Source organism: Cryptomeria japonica, unplaced genomic scaffold (genome assembly GCF_030272615.1).
Source record: "Cryptomeria japonica unplaced genomic scaffold, Sugi_1.0 HiC_scaffold_40, whole genome shotgun sequence".
NCBI lineage: Eukaryota > Viridiplantae > Streptophyta > Pinopsida > Cupressales > Cupressaceae > Cryptomeria > Cryptomeria japonica.
The window spans coordinates 700001-719117 of NW_026728862.1; the positions used below are offsets into that span (position 1 = coordinate 700001).

The 19117-nt window shown below is 60.3% G+C and overlaps 2 non-coding genes across 2 annotated transcripts; both read right to left on the reverse strand.

The window, feature by feature from the left end:
- Positions 1-3364: 3364 nt before the first annotated feature.
- LOC131862196 (5S ribosomal RNA) lies at positions 3365-3483 on the reverse strand. The gene has a single exon (XR_009361213.1). It is a non-coding gene; the product is annotated as a 5S ribosomal RNA (ribosomal RNA).
- A 7804-nt stretch (positions 3484-11287) lies between these two features.
- On the reverse strand, positions 11288-11406 carry LOC131862279 (5S ribosomal RNA). The gene has a single exon (XR_009361295.1). It is a non-coding gene; the product is annotated as a 5S ribosomal RNA (ribosomal RNA).
- Positions 11407-19117: the final 7711 nt, after the last annotated feature.

Genomic DNA, 19117 nt, shown 5'->3' on the forward strand with positions numbered 1-19117 from the left:
TCGGAGCCCGGTTTGCCCCGGGTGTGCACCTCGGGTGGGCACCTTGGTGCGCATGCCTTGCCTGGGCTGCGCACCAGGGCGGGCTCAAGATGGCACCCGCGTTCCTTTTTTTTCACTATCTTTCAAAACGGAAATTTTAAAATCTCATTTTTGTTTGCCTTTTTCTGGAAATTAGTGAAGGCAGCGCATCAAAGGTGCGCACCTCGCTGCCCACCACGGTGCGCAACGCCGGTGGGCACCCGGGAGTGCTTCGAAGTGTGCTCCAAGGTGCTGCGTGCACGTTGTCGGAGCCCGGTTTGCCCCGGGTGCGCACCTCGCGTGCACCTTCGTCGGGGTGGGCACCTTGGCTGGGTTTGCCCCGGCTGCGCTCCGAAGCGGGGTTATTGGAGCGCCGCCTCTTTTTTTGTCGGAGCGTTTGGTGGGGTTTCTCGCATTGGCTCTTCCGAGGCCCGGTTGCCACCCTGGCGCGCACGAAGTCGGAAGTAGGGTTAATTGCCCGGGTGCGCACCTTTGCCAGGGTGGGCACCTTACCTGGGCTGCGCACCAGGGCGGGCTCAAGATGGCACGCGCGTTCCGTTTTTTTCACTATCTTTCAAAACGGAAATTTTAAAATCTCCTTTTTTTTTTGCCTTTTCTGGAAATTAGTGAAGGCAGCGCATCAAAGGTGCGCACCTCGCTGCCCACCTTGGTGTGCTCTGAGGTGCGCACCCGGGAGCGCTACGAAGTGTGCTCCAAGGTGCGGCGTGCACGTTGTCGGAGCCCGGTTTGCCCCGGGTGCGCACCTCGCCTGCACCTTGGCCGGGGTGGGCACCTTGGCTGGGTTTGCCCAGGGTGCGCTCCGAAGCGGGGTTACTGGAGCGCCCCCTCTTTTTTTGTCAGAGCGTTTGGTGGGGTTTCTCGCATTGGCTCTTCCCAGGCCCGGTTGTTGGGTGCGCTCCCACCCTGGCGCGCGCGAAGTTGGAAGTTGGGTTAATTGCCCGGGCGCGCACCTTCGCCAGGGTGGGCACCTTGGTGCGCACACCTTGGCTGGGCTGCGCACCAGGGCGGGCTCAAGATGGCACCAGCATTCCCTTTTTCTCACTATCTTTCAAAACGGAAATTTTAAAATCTCGTTTTTTTTTTGCCTTTTATGGAAATTAGTGAAGGCATCGCATCAAAGGTGCGCACCTCGCTGCCCACCTTGGTGTGCTCCGAGGTGCCCACCACGGTGCGCAACGCCGGTGCGAACCCGGGAGCGCCCCGATGTGTGCTCCAAGGTGCGGCGTGCACGAAGTCGGACCCCGGTTTGCCCCGGGTGCGCACCTCGCGTGCACCTTGGTGCGCACACCTTGGCTGGGTTGCGCGGCCTGGTGGGCACCATGGTGCGCACCAAGGAGCGCTCCGAAGTGTGCTCCAAGGTGCGGCGTGCACGAAGTCGGAGCCCGGTTTGCCCCGGGTACGCACCTCGCGTGCACCTTCGCCGGGGTGGGCACCTCGGCTGGGTTGCGCGCCCTGGTGCGCACCAAGGAGCGCTCCGAAGTGTGCTCCAAGGTGCGGCGTGCACGAAGTCGGAGCCCGGTTTGCCCCGGGTGCGCACCTTCGCCGCGGTGCGCACCATGGCGTGCACGAAGTCGGAGCCCGGTTTGCCCCGGGTGCGCACCTCGCGTGCACCTTCGGCGGGGTTGCGCGCCCTGGTGGGCACCATGGTGCGCACCAAGGAGCGCTCCGAAGTGTGCTCCAAGGTGCGGCGTGCACGAAGTCGGAGCCCGGTTTGCCCCGGGTGCGCACCTCGCGTGCACCTTCGGCGGGGTTGCGCGCCCTGGTGGGCACCATGGTGCGCACCAAGGAGCGCTCCGAAGTGTGCTCCAAGGTGCGGCGTGCACGAAGTCGGAGCCCGGTTTGCCCCGGGTGCGCACCTCGCGTGCACCTTCGCCGCGGTGGGCACCATGGCGTGCACGAAGTCGGAGCCCGGTTTGCCCCGGGTGCGCACCTCGCGTGCACCTTCGCCGGGGTGGGCACCTCGGCTGGGTTGCGCGCCCTGGTGCGCACCAAGGAGCGCTCCGAAGTGTGCTCCAAGGTGCGGCGTGCACGAAGTCGGAGCCCGGTTTGCCCCGGGTGCGCACCTCGCGTGCACCTTCGCCAGGGTGGGCACCTCGGTGCGCACACCTTCTCAATGTTTTCTTGCCTTTTCTGGAAATTGGTGAAGGCAGCGCATCAAAGGTGCGCACCTCGGTGTGCTCCGAGGTGCGAACCCGAGAGCGCTCCGAGGTGCCCACGAAGTCGAAAGTCGGGTTAATTGCATTGTTTTCCCCGGGTGCGCTCCGAGGTGCGCAACATCGGCGCGCACCAAGGAGGGCTCCGAAGTGTGCTCCAAGGTGCGCACGATGGCGTGCACCTCTGGTGCGCACGATTCGGAGCTCGGTTTGACCGGGGTGCGCACACCTTGGCTGGGTTGCGCACCTTTTGTGCGCTCCAAGGTGCGCACGAAGTCGGAGCTCGGTTTGCCCCGGGTGCGCACCTTCGCCAGGGTGCGCACCTTGATGCGCACGCCTTGGCTGGGCTGCGCACCTTGGTGGGCGCCATGGTGCGCACCTTTCGTGCGCTCCAAGGTGCGCACGAAGTCGGAGCTCGGTTTGCCCCGGGTGCGCACCTTGGTGGGCGCCATGGTGCACTCCGAGGTGCCCAAGATTGGTGCGCACCAAGGAGCGCTCCGAAGTGCGCTCCAAGGTGCGCGCGAAGTCGAAAGTTGGGTTAATTGTCCGGTTTGCCTCGGGTGCGCACCTTGCGTGCACCTTCGCCAGGGTGGGCGCCTTGGTGCGCACACCTTGGCTGGGCTGCGCACACCTTGGCACCCGCGTTTCCTTCATTTTAAATTTTTTTTTTTTACAATCTCTCAAGTGGGAAATTCTATAATCTCAACTTTTTTTGCCTTTTCAGGAAACTTTTGAATGGAGCGCATCATTGGTGCGCTCCGAAGTGTGCTCCAAAGCTCTCTCCAGCTGCGTGCACCTGCCCCGGCCGCGCACCCGGCCCCGCCCAGCTTCGCTCACCTGTCCCGGGCGTCTAGTGCGGAACCTTAGAGTAAGAAACATCACCGTGCACCTTGGCCAACGTGCGCGACTCGACCGAGCGCGCACTGGCCGAGGTGCACACCGATTTCACCTGGGTGCGCGCGCAGCACCTCGGGCGCACCGGGGTGCGCGCACAACGCCCGGGTTGCACCGTGGCCTGTGTGCTCGGGGCGCCTCGGGTGCGCGCTCGGTGTCGCCCCCGCGCGCGCGGTAGTGCGGGCAGCGCACCCCGGCCCGGCCCGGCCCCGACGAGAACGCAAACGGGCAAAAGGTTTATTCAAATAGCATTGCGATGCCCGGCGAAAAACTAAAAAAGGGTGCAACACCGGGACTTCCCGGGAGGTCACCCATCCCAGTACTACTCCGGCCCAAGCGCGCTTAACTGCGGAGTTCTGATGGGATCCGGTGCACTAACGCTGGTATGATCGCACCCGTTATGAGCTTGTCGCAGTGTGTACTTAGCAAACCGCGACCCACGTGCGAATCCACCCCGGCCACCCACCCCCGTCGAGGTGCACACCCTCCCTCGCGAAGTGCGCCCCGTTCGCCAAGTGTGAGCCCTGCCCGGGTGCGCGCACCTTGCTAGGGCGTCGGGTGTGCACCCGGCCCGGCCTACGTGCGTGCACCTGGAGGGGGCGTCGTGTGCGTGCAGTGTCCCGTCTGCAACGCGGTGCCCACACACCACCTCGGGCGCAACGACCTGCGCTCACATGTGGGCCGAGTGCACCTTGGTGCATGTTCGGGGCGCCTCGGGTGCACGCTCGATCTTGCCCCGGTGCACCAAGGCGCTCGGTTTGCCCCGGGTGCGCACTTGGTGCAAGGTGGGCACCCAAAATAGGGATCAAGCACCAAAACACAAGTTTCGGGATGCAAAATGGGACCCAAGGACCACAAATGCGTTCCAAGACCCATGATGGGTCCACGAGAACAAAAATGTGTTCCGAGACTTAATAAACAAATATTGGGTTTTAGGAGAAGAAACATGCTCTGATGCCCAAAACGAGAATCGACCCCGAAAAGGCCACAGGCCAAAAGTGGGATGCGAGACAAAAAAAAATGGGACCCGAGGACCAAAATTGGGTTCCCAGGTCGAAGACAGGGCAACCGGACAAGAAACGACCTCTAAGGCTCGAAATGAGTCCCGACGACTAAAACTTGACAAGAAGCACCCATCAGGCACCCAACTCGACACCCATGGGATGCCGACCCACCCGGGCTTCCACCTAGCACACCTTGGCACCCACCCACCCTCGCACCCAACCTCGCACCCAACTTAGCACCTTTGAACCCACATTGGCACTCACCCTGACCCTGGCACCTTGGAACCCACATTGGCACTCACCTTGACCCTGGCACCCACCTTTGCACTCACCTTGGGACCCACCCTGGCTCCCACCTCGGCACCCACCCAGACACCCACCTTGGTTCCTTGGCACCCACCTTGGATCCTTGGCACCCACCCCGACACCCACCTTGGCACGCAACTTGGCTACTTGCCACCCACCTTGGCTCCTTGACGCCCACCCCGACAACCACCCCGTGACCTACCCTGGCTAGGGTTGGTGCACACCCACCCTGGTGCCCACCTTGGCACCCACCCTATGACCCACCTTGGCACGCACCTTAGTACCCACCCCGTTACCCACCCTAGGACCCACCCCGTGACCCACCTTGGCCAGGGTGGGTGCCTTGGTGCGCACAACTTGCCTGGGCTGCACACCAGGGCGGGCTCAAGATGGCACCCGCGTTCCGTTTTTTTCACTATCTTTCAAAACGGAAATTTTAAAATCTCATTTTTTTCTTTTTTTTGCCTTTTCTGGAAATTAGTGAAGGCAGCGCATCAAAGGTGCGCAATGCTGGTGCGAACCTGGGAGCGCTCCGATGTGTGCTCCAAGGTGCGGCGTGCACGAAGTCCGAGCCCGGTTTGCCCCGGGTGCGCACCTCGCGTGCACCTTCGCCGGGGTGAGCACCTTGGCTGGGTTGCGCGCCCTGGTGCGTACCAAGGAGCGCTCTGAAGTGTGCTCCAAGGTGCGGCGTGCACGAAGTCGGAGCCCGGTTTGCCCCGGGTGTGCACCTCGGGTGCGCACCTCGCGTGCACCTTCGCTGCGGTGGGCACCTTGGCTGGGTTGCGCGCCTTGGTGGGCACCATGCAGTGCACGAAGTCGGAGCCCGGTTTGCCCCGGGCGCGCACCTCCGCCAGGGTGGGCACCTTGGTGCGCACAACTTGCCTGGGCTGCGCACCAGGAAGGGCTCAAGATGGCACCCGCGTTCCGTTTTTTTCACTATCTTTCAGAACGGAAATTTTAAAATATCGTTTTTTTTTGCCTTTTCTGGAAATTAGTGAAGGCAGCGCATCAAAGGTGCGCAACGCTGGTGCGAACCTGGGAGCGCTCCGATGTGTGCTCCAAGGTGCGGCGTGCACAAAGTCGGAGCCCGGTTTGCCCCGGGTGCGCCCTGGTGGGCACCATGGTGCGCACCAAGGAGCGCTCCGAAGTGTGCTCCAAGGTGCGGCCTGCACGAAGTCGGAGCCCGGTTTGCCCCGGGTGTGCACCTCGGGTGGGCACCTTGGTGCGCATGCCTTGCCTGGGCTGCGCACCAGGGCGGGCTCAAGATGGCACCCGCGTTCCTTTTTTTTCACTATCTTTCAAAACGGAAATTTTAAAATCTCATTTTTTTTTGCCTTTTTCTGGAAATTAGTGAAGGCAGCGCATCAAAGGTGCGCACCTCGCTGCCCACCACGGTGCGCAACGCCGGTGGGCACCCGGGAGTGCTTCGAAGTGTGCTCCAAGGTGTTGCGTGCACGTTGTCGGAGCCCGGTTTGCCCCGGGTGCGCACCTCGCGTGCACCTTCGTCGGGGTGGGCACCTTGGCTTGGTTTGCCCCGGCTGCGCTCCGAAGCGGGGTTATTGGAGCGCCGCCTCTTTTTTTGTCGGAGCGTTTGGTGGGGTTTCTCGCATTGGCTCTTCCGAGGCCCGGTTGCCACCCTGGCGCGCACGAAGTCGGAAGTAGGGTTAATTGCCCGGGTGCGCACCTTTGCCAGGGTGGCACCTTACCTGGGCTGCGCACCAGGGCGGGCTCAAGATGGCACGCGCGTTCCGTTTTTTTCACTATCTTTCAAAACGGAAATTTTAAAATCTCCTTTTTTTTTTGCCTTTTCTGGAAATTAGTGAAGGCAGCGCATCAAAGGTGCGCACCTCGCTGCCCACCTTGGTGTGCTCTGAGGTGCGCACCCGGGAGCGCTACGAAGTGTGCTCCAAGGTGCGGCGTGCACGTTGTCGGAGCCCGGTTTGCCCCGGGTGCGCACCTCGCCTGCACCTTGGCCGGGGTGGGCACCTTGGCTGGGTTTGCCCAGGGTGCGCTCCGAAGCGGGGTTACTGGAGCGCCCCCTCTTTTTTTGTCAGAGAGTTTGGTGGGGTTTCTCGCATTGGCTCTTCCCAGGCCCGGTTGTTGGGTGCGCTCCCACCCTGGCGCGCGCGAAGTTGGAAGTTGGGTTAATTGCCCGGGCGCGCACCTTCGCCAGGGTGGGCACCTTGGTGCGCAAACCTTGGCTGGGCTGCGCACCAGGGCGGGCTCAAGATGGCACCAGCATTCCCTTTTTCTCACTATCTTTCAAAACGGAAATTTTAAAATCTCGTTTTTTTTTTGCCTTTTATGGAAATTAGTGAAGGCATCGCATCAAAGGTGCGCACCTCGCTGCCCACCTTGGTGTGCTCCGAGGTGCCCACCACGGTGCGCAACGCCGGTGCGAACCCGGGAGCGCCCCGATGTGTGCTCCAAGGTGCGGCGTGCACGAAGTCGGACCCCGGTTTGCCCCGGGTGCGCACCTCGCGTGCACCTTGGTGCGCACACCTTGGCTGGGTTGCGCGGCCTGGTGGGCACCATGGTGCGCACCAAGGAGCGCTCCGAAGTGTGCTCCAAGGTGCGGCGTGCACGAAGTCGGAGCCCGGTTTGCCCCGGGTGCGCACCTTCGCCGCGGTGGGCACCATGGCGTGCACGAAGTCGGAGCCCGGTTTGCCCCGGGTGCGCACCTCGCGTGCACCTTCGCCGGGGTGGGCACCTCGGCTGGGTTGCGCGCCCTGGTGCGCACCAAGGAGCGCTCTGAAGTGTGCTCCAAGGTGCGGCGTGCACGAAGTCGGAGCCCGGTTTGCCCCGGGTGTGCACCTCGCGTGCACCTTCGCTGCGGTGGGCACCTTGGCTGGGTTGCGCGCCTTGGTGGGCACCATGCAGTGCACGAAGTCGGAGCCCGGTTTGCCCCGGGCGCGCACCTCCGCCAGGGTGGGCACCTTGGTGCGCACAACTTGCCTGGGCTGCGCACCAGGAAGGGCTCAAGATGGCACCCGCGTTCCGTTTTTTTCACTATCTTTCAGAACGGAAATTTTAAAATATCGTTTTTTTTTGCCTTTTCTGGAAATTAGTGAAGGCAGCGCATCAAAGGTGCGCAACGCTGGTGCGAACCTGGGAGCGCTCCGATGTGTGCTCCAAGGTGCGGCGTGCACGAAGTCGGACCCCGGTTTGCCCCGGGTGCGCACCTCGCGTGCACCTTGGTGCGCACACCTTGGCTGGGTTGCGCGCCCTGGTGGGCACCATGGTGCGCACCAAGGAGCGCTCCGAAGTGTGCTCCAAGGTGCGGCGTGCACGAAGTCGGAGCCCGGTTTGCCCCGGGTGCGCACCTCGCGTGCACCTTCGCCGCGGTGGGCACCATGGCGTGCACGAAGTCGGAGCCCGGTTTGCCCCGGGTGCGCACCTCGCGTGCACCTTCGCCGGGGTGGGCACCTTGGTGTGCAGACCTTGGCTGGGTTGCGCGCCCTGGTGGGCACCATGGTGCGCACCAAGGAGCGCTCCGAAGTGTGCTCCAAGGTGCGGCCTGCACGAAGTCGGAGCCCGGTTTGCCCCGGGTGTGCACCTCGGGTGGGCACCTTGGTGCGCATGCCTTGCCTGGGCTGCGCACCAGGGCGGGCTCAAGATGGCACCCGCGTTCCTTTTTTTTCACTATCTTTCAAAACGGAAATTTTAAAATCTCATTTTTTTTTGCCTTTTTCTGGAAATTAGTGAAGGCAGCGCATCAAAGGTGCGCACCTCGCTGCCCACCACGGTGCGCAACGCCGGTGGGCACCCGGGAGTGCTTCGAAGTGTGCTCCAAGGTGCTGCGTGCACGTTGTCGGAGCCCGGTTTGCCCCGGGTGCGCACCTCGCGTGCACCTTCGTCGGGGTGGGCACCTTGGCTGGGTTTGCCCCGGCTGCGCTCCGAAGCGGGGTTATTGGAGCGCCGCCTCTTTTTTTGTCGGAGCGTTTGGTGGGGTTTCTCGCATTGGCTCTTCCGAGGCCCGGTTGCCACCCTGGCGCGCACGAAGTCGGAAGTAGGGTTAATTGCCCGGGTGCGCACCTTTGCCAGGGTGGGCACCTTACCTGGGCTGCGCACCAGGGCGGGCTCAAGATGGCACGCGCGTTCCGTTTTTTTCACTATCTTTCAAAACGGAAATTTTAAAATCTCCTTTTTTTTTTGCCTTTTCTGGAAATTAGTGAAGGCAGCGCATCAAAGGTGCGCACCTCGCTGCCCACCTTGGTGTGCTCTGAGGTGCGCACCCGGGAGCGCTACGAAGTGTGCTCCAAGGTGCGGCGTGCACGTTGTCGGAGCCCGGTTTGCCCCGGGTGCGCACCTCGCCTGCACCTTGGCCGGGGTGGGCACCTTGGCTGGGTTTGCCCAGGGTGCGCTCCGAAGCGGGGTTACTGGAGCGCCCCCTCTTTTTTTGTCAGAGCGTTTGGTGGGGTTTCTCGCATTGGCTCTTCCCAGGCCCGGTTGTTGGGTGCGCTCCCACCCTGGCGCGCGCGAAGTTGGAAGTTGGGTTAATTGCCCGGGCGCGCACCTTCGCCAGGGTGGGCACCTTGGTGCGCACACCTTGGCTGGGCTGCGCACCAGGGCGGGCTCAAGATGGCACCAGCATTCCCTTTTTCTCACTATCTTTCAAAACGGAAATTTTAAAATCTCGTTTTTTTTTTGCCTTTTATGGAAATTAGTGAAGGCATCGCATCAAAGGTGCGCACCTCGCTGCCCACCTTGGTGTGCTCCGAGGTGCCCACCACGGTGCGCAACGCCGGTGCGAACCCGGGAGCGCCCCGATGTGTGCTCCAAGGTGCGGCGTGCACGAAGTCGGACCCCGGTTTGCCCCGGGTGCGCACCTCGCGTGCACCTTGGTGCGCACACCTTGGCTGGGTTGCGCGGCCTGGTGGGCACCATGGTGCGCACCAAGGAGCGCTCCGAAGTGTGCTCCAAGGTGCGGCGTGCACGAAGTCGGAGCCCGGTTTGCCCCGGGTACGCACCTCGCGTGCACCTTCGCCGGGGTGGGCACCTCGGCTGGGTTGCGCGCCCTGGTGCGCACCAAGGAGCGCTCCGAAGTGTGCTCCAAGGTGCGGCGTGCACGAAGTCGGAGCCCGGTTTGCCCCGGGTGCGCACCTTCGCCGCGGTGCGCACCATGGCGTGCACGAAGTCGGAGCCCGGTTTGCCCCGGGTGCGCACCTCGCGTGCACCTTCGGCGGGGTTGCGCGCCCTGGTGGGCACCATGGTGCGCACCAAGGAGCGCTCCGAAGTGTGCTCCAAGGTGCGGCGTGCACGAAGTCGGAGCCCGGTTTGCCCCGGGTGCGCACCTCGCGTGCACCTTCGGCGGGGTTGCGCGCCCTGGTGGGCACCATGGTGCGCACCAAGGAGCGCTCCGAAGTGTGCTCCAAGGTGCGGCGTGCACGAAGTCGGAGCCCGGTTTGCCCCGGGTGCGCACCTCGCGTGCACCTTCGCCGCGGTGGGCACCATGGCGTGCACGAAGTCGGAGCCCGGTTTGCCCCGGGTGCGCACCTCGCGTGCACCTTCGCCGGGGTGGGCACCTCGGCTGGGTTGCGCGCCCTGGTGCGCACCAAGGAGCGCTCCGAAGTGTGCTCCAAGGTGCGGCGTGCACGAAGTCGGAGCCCGGTTTGCCCCGGGTGCGCACCTCGCGTGCACCTTCGCCAGGGTGGGCACCTCGGTGCGCACACCTTCTCAATGTTTTCTTGCCTTTTCTGGAAATTGGTGAAGGCAGCGCATCAAAGGTGCGCACCTCGGTGTGCTCCGAGGTGCGAACCCGAGAGCGCTCCGAGGTGCCCACGAAGTCGAAAGTCGGGTTAATTGCATTGTTTTCCCCGGGTGCGCTCCGAGGTGCGCAACATCGGCGCGCACCAAGGAGGGCTCCGAAGTGTGCTCCAAGGTGCGCACGATGGCGTGCACCTCTGGTGCGCACGATTCGGAGCTCGGTTTGACCGGGGTGCGCACACCTTGGCTGGGTTGCGCACCTTTTGTGCGCTCCAAGGTGCGCACGAAGTCGGAGCTCGGTTTGCCCCGGGTGCGCACCTTCGCCAGGGTGCGCACCTTGATGCGCACGCCTTGGCTGGGCTGCGCACCTTGGTGGGCGCCATGGTGCGCACCTTTCGTGCGCTCCAAGGTGCGCACGAAGTCGGAGCTCGGTTTGCCCCGGGTGCGCACCTTGGTGGGCGCCATGGTGCACTCCGAGGTGCCCAAGATTGGTGCGCACCAAGGAGCGCTCCGAAGTGCGCTCCAAGGTGCGCGCGAAGTCGAAAGTTGGGTTAATTGTCCGGTTTGCCTCGGGTGCGCACCTTGCGTGCACCTTCGCCAGGGTGGGCGCCTTGGTGCGCACACCTTGGCTGGGCTGCGCACACCTTGGCACCCGCGTTTCCTTCATTTTAAATTTTTTTTTTTTACAATCTCTCAAGTGGGAAATTCTATAATCTCAACTTTTTTTGCCTTTTCAGGAAACTTTTGAATGGAGCGCATCATTGGTGCGCTCCGAAGTGTGCTCCAAAGCTCTCTCCAGCTGCGTGCACCTGCCCCGGCCGCGCACCCGGCCCCGCCCAGCTTCGCTCACCTGTCCCGGGCGTCTGGTGCGGAACCTTAGAGTAAGAAACATCACCGTGCACCTTGGCCAACGTGCGCGACTCGACCGAGCGCGCACTGGCCGAGGTGCACACCGATTTCACCTGGGTGCGCGCGCAGCACCTCGGGCGCACCGGGGTGCGCGCACAACGCCCGGGTTGCACCGTGGCCTGTGTGCTCGGGGTGCCTCGGGTGCGCGCTCGGTGTCGCCCCCGCGCGCGCGGTAGTGCGGGCAGCGCACCCCGGCCCGGCCCGGCCCCGACGAGAACGCAAACGGGCAAAAGGTTTATTCAAATAGCATTGCGACGCCCGGCGAAAAACTAAAAAAGGGTGCAACACCGGGACTTCCCGGGAGGTCACCCATCCCAGTACTACTCCGGCCCAAGCGCGCTTAACTGCGGAGTTCTGATGGGATCCGGTGCACTAATGCTGGTATGATCGCACCCGTTATGAGCTTGTCGCAGTGTGTACTTAGCAAACCGCGACCCACGTGCGAATCCACCCCGGCCACCCACCCCCGTCGAGGTGCACACCCTCCCTCGCGAAGTGCGCCCCGTTCGCCAAGTGTGAGCCCTGCCCGGGTGCGCGCACCTTGCTAGGGCGTCGGGTGTGCACCCGGCCCGGCCTACGTGCGTGCACCTGGAGGGGGCGTCGTGTGCGTGCAGTGTCCCGTCTGCAACGCGGTGCCCACACACCACCTCGGGCGCAACGACCTGCGCTCACATGTGGGCCGAGTGCACCTTGGTGCATGTTCGGGGCGCCTCGGGTGCACGCTCGATCTTGCCCCGGTGCACCAAGGCGCTCGGTTTGCCCCGGGTGCGCACTTGGTGCAAGGTGGGCACCCAAAATAGGGATCAAGCACCAAAACACAAGTTTCGGGATGCAAAATGGGACCCAAGGACCACAAATGCGTTCCAAGACCCATGATGGGTCCACGAGAACAAAAATGTGTTCCGAGACTTAATAAACAAATATTGGGTTTTAGGAGAAGAAACATGCTCTGATGCCCAAAACGAGAATCGACCCCGAAAAGGCCACAGGCCAAAAGTGGGATGCGAGACAAAAAAAAATGGGACCCGAGGACCAAAATTGGGTTCCCAGGTCGAAGACAGGGCAACCGGACAAGAAACGACCTCTAAGGCTCGAAATGAGTCCCGACGACTAAAACTTGACAAGAAGCACCCATCAGGCACCCAACTCGACACCCATGGGATGCCGACCCACCCGGGCTTCCACCTAGCACACCTTGGCACCCACCCACCCTCGCACCCAACCTCGCACCCAACTTAGCACCTTTGAACCCACATTGGCACTCACCCTGACCCTGGCACCTTGGAACCCACATTGGCACTCACCTTGACCCTGGCACCCACCTTTGCACTCACCTTGGGACCCACCCTGGCTCCCACCTCGGCACCCACCCAGACACCCACCTTGGTTCCTTGGCACCCACCTTGGATCCTTGGCACCCACCCCGACACCCACCTTGGCACGCAACTTGGCTACTTGCCACCCACCTTGGCTCCTTGACGCCCACCCCGACAACCACCCCGTGACCTACCCTGGCTAGGGTTGGTGCACACCCACCCTGGTGCCCACCTTGGCACCCACCCTATGACCCACCTTGGCACGCACCTTAGTACCCACCCCGTTACCCACCCTAGGACCCACCCCGTGACCCACCTTGGCCAGGGTGGGTGCACCCACCCTGGTGCCCACCTTGGCACCCACCCATCCTAGCACCCAGCCTGTGACCGGGCTTGGAACCCAACCTTGCACCCGCACCCGTCTTGGCCAGTGTGGGTGCGCACCCATCCTGGCACCCACGTTGTGACACACCCTTTAACCCACGCACCCTAGCACCCACGTTGGCACCCACCTTGGAACCCAACCTAGCAACTTGGCACCCACCCCGTGACCCACCTTGGCATCCACCATAGCAGTCGCCGACTTGGCACCCACCTCGGCACCCACCTTGACACTTGTGGACCCACCTTGCCACTCACCCTAGCATCGACCCATCCTAGCACCCACCCTGGCACCTTTGCACCCTAGCACTCACCCATCCTAGCACCTAACCTGTGACCCACCTTGACACTCACCCTCGCACCCACCTTGGAACCCAACCTAGCACCCACCCACCCTGACACCAACCCTAGCACCTACCCACCCTTGCACCCACCCTGTGACCCATCTTGGCACCCACCCATCCTACCACTCAACCTATCACCCACCTTCTCACCCACCTTGGCATCCACCTTAGCACCCACCCACACTGGCACCTTGGCACCCACCTCGGGCAAGGTGGGTGCACACCCACCCTGGCACCCAATTTAGAACCCACCGAGCATGTTACCCACCTTGGCACCCACATTGCAGCCCACCCTAGTACCCACCCTATGACCCACATTGGCATCCACACCCTAGCACCCAGGCACCTCGACACCCGCCTTGACACCCACCCTAGCACTGAACCTGTGACCCACCTTGGAACTCACCCTAGAACCCACCCACCCTGTGAACCACCTTGGCATCCACCTTAGCACCCACCCACCTTGGCACCCACTCTAGCACTCACCCATCCTAACACCCAACTTGTTACCCACCTTGGCACCCGCCCTCGCGTCCACCTTGAAACCCACCCTAGCACCCACCCACGCAGGAGCCCACCTTGGCACCCAACCTAACACCCACGCATCCTGGCACCCAACTTGTGACCCACCTTGGAACCCACCCTAGTACCCACCTTTGAACCCACTATATCACCAACCCACCTTGGCACCCACCCTATGACCCTCTTTGGAATCCACCCTAGCACGCACCCACCCTGGCACCCACCATGGAGCGCACCCTAGCACCCACCCACCTCGGCACGCACCTCAACACCCACCTTGGTGTGCGCACTGCGCCAACCTCTCAAAGACCCTATGTGGTGCGCTCCAAAGTGTACACCTTTGGTGCGCTCCAAGGTGCGCACCTTTGGTGCACACCGAGGTGCACACCAAAGTGTGCACCGAGGTGAGCACCAAAGTGCACTCCAGGGTGCACACCAAGGCGTGCACCTTTGGTGCGGTCAATGCAAACGAATTCGGAAGTTGGGGTCGATGTCCTAATCGCTGCTGCAGACTACACGTATGAGAATCGGACAAATAGCTTTATATAGGGGAGGTGTTGCGTTTGATGGGTCGACTCCCCTGGTTGTGTGCACTGCACCAACTTCAAAGACCCTGTCTTGTTTAAGAAGTCAAAAGTTGGGGTGGATGTCCTAATCATTGCTGCAGTCTACGCATGTATGAGAATCAGACAAATAGCTTATATAGGGGAGGTGTTGCATTCGGTGGGTTGACTCCCCTGGTTGTGCGCACTGCGCCAACCTCAAAGACCCCGCATAGCAGAAGAAGTCGGAAGTCGGATTTTGGTGAGCACCAAGGCGTGCACCTTTGGTGCGGTCAACGCAGACGAATTCAGAAGTTGGGGTGGATGTCCTAATCGTTGTTGCAGGCTACACATGTATGAGAATCAGACAAATAGCTTATATAGGGGAGGTGTTGGGTTTGATGGGTCAACTCCCTTGGTTGTGCGCATTACGCCAACCTCAAAGACCTTGTTTTCGTTAAGAAGTCAAAAGTTGGGGTCAATGTCCTAATGGCTCCTGCAGGCTACACATGTATGAGAATCGGACAAATAGCTTATATAGGGGAGGTGTTGGGTTTGATGGGTCGACTCCCCTGGTTGTGCGCATTACGTCAACCTCAAAGACCTTGTTTTCGTTAAGAAGTCAAAAGTTGGGGTCGATGTCCTAATTGCTCCTGTAGACTACACATGTATGAGAATCAGACAAATAGCTTATATAGGGGAGGTGTTGGGTTTGATGGGTTGACTCCCCTAGTTGTTCGCATTACACCAACCTCAAAGACCTTGTTTTCGTTTAGAAGCCGAAAGTTGGGGTCGATGTCCTAATTGCTCCTGCAGGCTACGCATGTATGAGAATCAGACAAATAGCTTATATAGGGGAGGTGTTGGGTTTGATGGGTCGACTCCCCTGGTTGTGCGCATTGCGCCAACCTCAAAGACCCTGCATTGCGGATGAAGTCGAAAGTCAGAGTTTGGTGTGCTACAAGGTGTGGTCGAAGGTGCTCACCTAGGTGTGCACCTTTGGAGCACAGGAAAAGTGCCCTCCAAAAGTGCGCACCTTTGGAGTGCACAAAAGTGCCCTCCAAAAGTGCGCACCTTTGGAGCGCAGAAAAGTGCCCTCCAAAAAGTGCCCTCCAAAAGTGCGCACCTTTGGAGCGCAGAAAAGTGCCCTCCAAAAAGTGCCCTCCAAAAGTGCGCACCTTTGGAGCGCAGAAAAGTGCCCTCCAAAAAGTGCCCTCCAAAAGTGCGCACCTTTGGAGCGCAGAAAAGTGCCCTCCAAAAAGTGCCCTCCAAAAGTGCGCACCTTTGGAGCGCAGAAAAGTGCCCTCCAAAAAGTGCCCTCCAAAAGTGCGCACCTTTGGAGCGCAGAAAAGTGCCCTCCAAAAAGTGCCCTCCAAAAGTGCGCACCTTTGGAGCGCAGAAAAGTGCCCTCCAAAAAGTGCCCTCCAAAAGTGCGCACCTTTGGAGCGCAGAAAAGTGCCCTCCAAAAAGTGCCCTCCAAAAGTGCGCACCTTTGGAGCGCAGAAAAGTGCCCTCCAAAAAGTGCCCTCCAAAAGTGCGCACCTTTGGAGCGCAGAAAAGTGCCCTCCAAAAAGTGCCCTCCAAAAGTGCGCACCTTTGGAGCGCAGAAAAGTGCCCTCCAAAAAGTGCCCTCCAAAAGTGCGCACCTTTGGAGCGCAGAAAAGTGCCCTCCAAAAGTGCGCACCTTTGGAGCGCACAAAAGTGCCCTCCAAAAGTGCGCACTTTTGGTGCGCACCAAGGCGCTGGTTCGGTCGTTGCAGGCGAGTTCGGAAGTTGGGGTCGATGTCCTGAGCGGAGGTGCAAACTACACAGGTGTCGGAATCGGACAAATAGCTTATATAGGGGAGGTGTATGCTTCGATGGGTCGACTCCCCAGGTTGAGCGCACCGCGCCAACCTCAAAGACCCTACGGTATGGATGAAGTCGGAAGTTGGGTCCGATGACCGATTCGATTAGTAGGTATGCTCATGAGGTCGGAATTTGGGTCCGATGACCTGCCATGTGCAGGAAGGCGAATGTTGACACTGTGCGTTGCAAGGTGCACACCAAGGCGCTGGTGCGGTCTTTTTAGTCGAGTTCGGAAGTTGGGGTCGATGTCCTGATCGGAGGTGCAAGCTACACAGGTGTGGGAATCGGACAAATAGCTTATATAGGGGAGGTGTATGCTTCGTTGGGTCGACTCCCCGGGTTGAGCGCACCGCGCCAACCTCAAAGACCCTACGGTATGGATGAAGTCGGAAGTTGGGTCCGATGACCGATTCGATATGTAGGCATACTCGCGAGGTCGGAATTTGGGTCCGATGACCTGCCACGTGCAGGAAGGCGAATGTTGGCACTGTGCGTTGCAAGGTGCGCACCAAGGCGCTGGTTCGGTCGTTGGAGGCGAGTTCGGAAGTTGGGGTCGATGTCTTGATCGGAGGTGCAAACTACACAGGTGTGGGAATCGGACAAATAGCTTATATAGGGGAGGTGTATGCTTCGTTGGGTCGACTCCCCGGGTTGAGCGCACCGCGCCAACCTCAAAGACCCTACGGTATGGATGAAGTCGGAAGTTGGGTCCGATGACCGATTCGATATGTAGGCATACTCGCGAGGTCGGAATTTGGGTCCGATGACCTGCCATGTGCAGGAAGGCGAATGTTGGGACTGTGCGTCGCAAGGTGCGCACCAAGGCGCTGGTGCCGTCGTTGCAGTCGAGTTCGGAAGTTGGGGTCGATGTCCTGGTCAGAGGTGCAAACTACACAGGTGTGGGAATCGGACAAATAGCTTATATAGGGGAGGTGTATGCTTCGATGGGTCGACTCCCTGGGTTGAGCGCACCGCGCCAACCTCAAAGACCCTACAGTATGGATGAAGTCGGAAGTTGGGTCCGATGACCGATTCGATACGTAGGCATATTGGCGAGGTCTGAATTTGTGTCCGATGACCTGCCATGCGCAGGAAGGCGGAATTTGGGTCCGATGACCGAGTTGATGGCGTGCCATGCGCAGAAAGGCGGAATTTGGGTCCGATGACCGAGTTGATGTTGATGGCCCGCCATGCACAGGAAGGCGGAATTTGGGTCCGATGACCGATTTGAAGGCGTGCCATACGCAAAAAGGCGGAGTTTGGGTCCGATGACCGAGTTGATATTGATGGCCCGCCATGCGCAGGAAGGCGGAATTTGGGTCCGATGACCTGACATACGCATGGAGTCCGACTCGGGGGCCGATGTTCGATTCGATGACTTGCATTGTGGGTAAAGTCGGAAGTTGTGGTCTTTGACCCGATTCGATGACCAGACTTCGGCTGCTTGAGAATCGGACAAATAACTTATATAGGGGAGGTAGTGTTCTCGAGCATCCTCCCCCCGTGCCCGTTTATGTCGATTGATGCTGGTGCTCGACTGGTTGGAGCGCTCGGATGCAAAAATCTTGCACCAGGATTTATCGATTGTGATGGACACGGCAAGTCTCCTGATTGCTATGCAGGAGCTCATCGTGAATCTCTATGCGGCCTTGGTATGGACTCGACCTGCGGAATGGTTCGGCAATGGTAGTCGCTCCAACACGTCCTTGCAATGGCCACAGAGGTGATTCGACTAGAGCTCCAGTCTAGCTTTTGGGTTGCTTGGCGGACTGGTATAGCCGCGATCGAGTTCCGGCCATGAACGTTTTAGATAGCTCTTGGGCTTTCTGGGACGGAAGTCGGAAGTTTGGGCTGTTGTCCGATTTGATGACCATTCTTCGGATGTGTGAGAATCGGACAAATAACTTATATAGGGGACTGTGTTGTCTCACGCAGCCCCCTCCGTGCCCCTCTATCTCGACCGATGTTGGTGCTTGAAAGGGTTGGGATCGCTCGGATTTATAAACGTGCACCACCATTTGTCGAGTGTGAGGGACGCGGCAGGTCTCCTAAATGCTATGCGGGCGCTCTCTGAGAATCTCTATCCGGCCTCGACACAGACTAGTCTTGCTGAATGGTTTGGCACTGGTAGTCGATCCAACACGTCGTTGTTGTGGCCGCCTAGGCGATTCGATTCGAGCCCCCGTCTAGCTTTTGGGTTGCTTGGCGGATTTTGCCCTATCCGCAAGTGAGCTCGGTCCCTAAACGTTCGAGAAACCCGATTGCTATGCGCCGACTCTCTTTCTTGCGAGCCTCCATCTAGCTTTTGGGTCTCTACGGAACGGAAGTCGGAATCTGGGACCGTTGTTTGATTCGACGAGGCAGACTACGGTTGTGCGAGAATCGGACAAATAACTTATATAGGGGAGGTGTTGACTGGAGCATTCTCCCCCGTGCCCCTCTAACTCGACCAATGCTGGCGCTCGAACGGTGGTAGCGCTCGGATTTTCATTGAGCGCCAGCATTGGTCGATTTAGAGGGGCATGCGAGATTCCCGAATGCTATGCGAGGGCTCTAACGGAAATGTCTATTGGTTTCGGTATGGATGCAATTGCGAGTGGTTCGGCAAAGGTAGTCGTTCCGATGCGTCCATGTCGTGGCCAAATCGATAATTCGATTTGAGCCCTCGTATAGCATTTGGGTCTCTCGATGTGATTCCGCATTCCAGTCCCTTTGGGCACTGCTTGAGCCGCATCCCAGGGGGTTCCCTTCCCAATAATCTGCCTCGCAACCCGATTGCTATGCGGTGAGGCTCCTCGGCCGCCTCGGAACTATCTGTGTATCAGACGCATCGCGGGATAAGGGGTTGGCAACGGTAGTCGCCCCAAGCGCGTCCGATGCTTGGACCATTCCGAGGCGGCCCTGAAGCCTCTTCCGTCTAGCCGTTGGGTCCTTCTCGCCGCATCCCTCGCCTCGCACCCCGATTGCTATGCGGTGAGGCTCCTCGGCCGCCTCGGAACTATCTGTGTATCGGACGCGTCGCGGGATAAGGGGTTGTCACTGGTAGTCGCCCCAAGCGCGTCCGATGCTTGGACCATTCCGAGGCGGCCCTGAAGCCTCTTCCGTCTAGCCGTTGGGTCCTTCTCGCCGCATCCCTCGCCTCGCACCCCGATT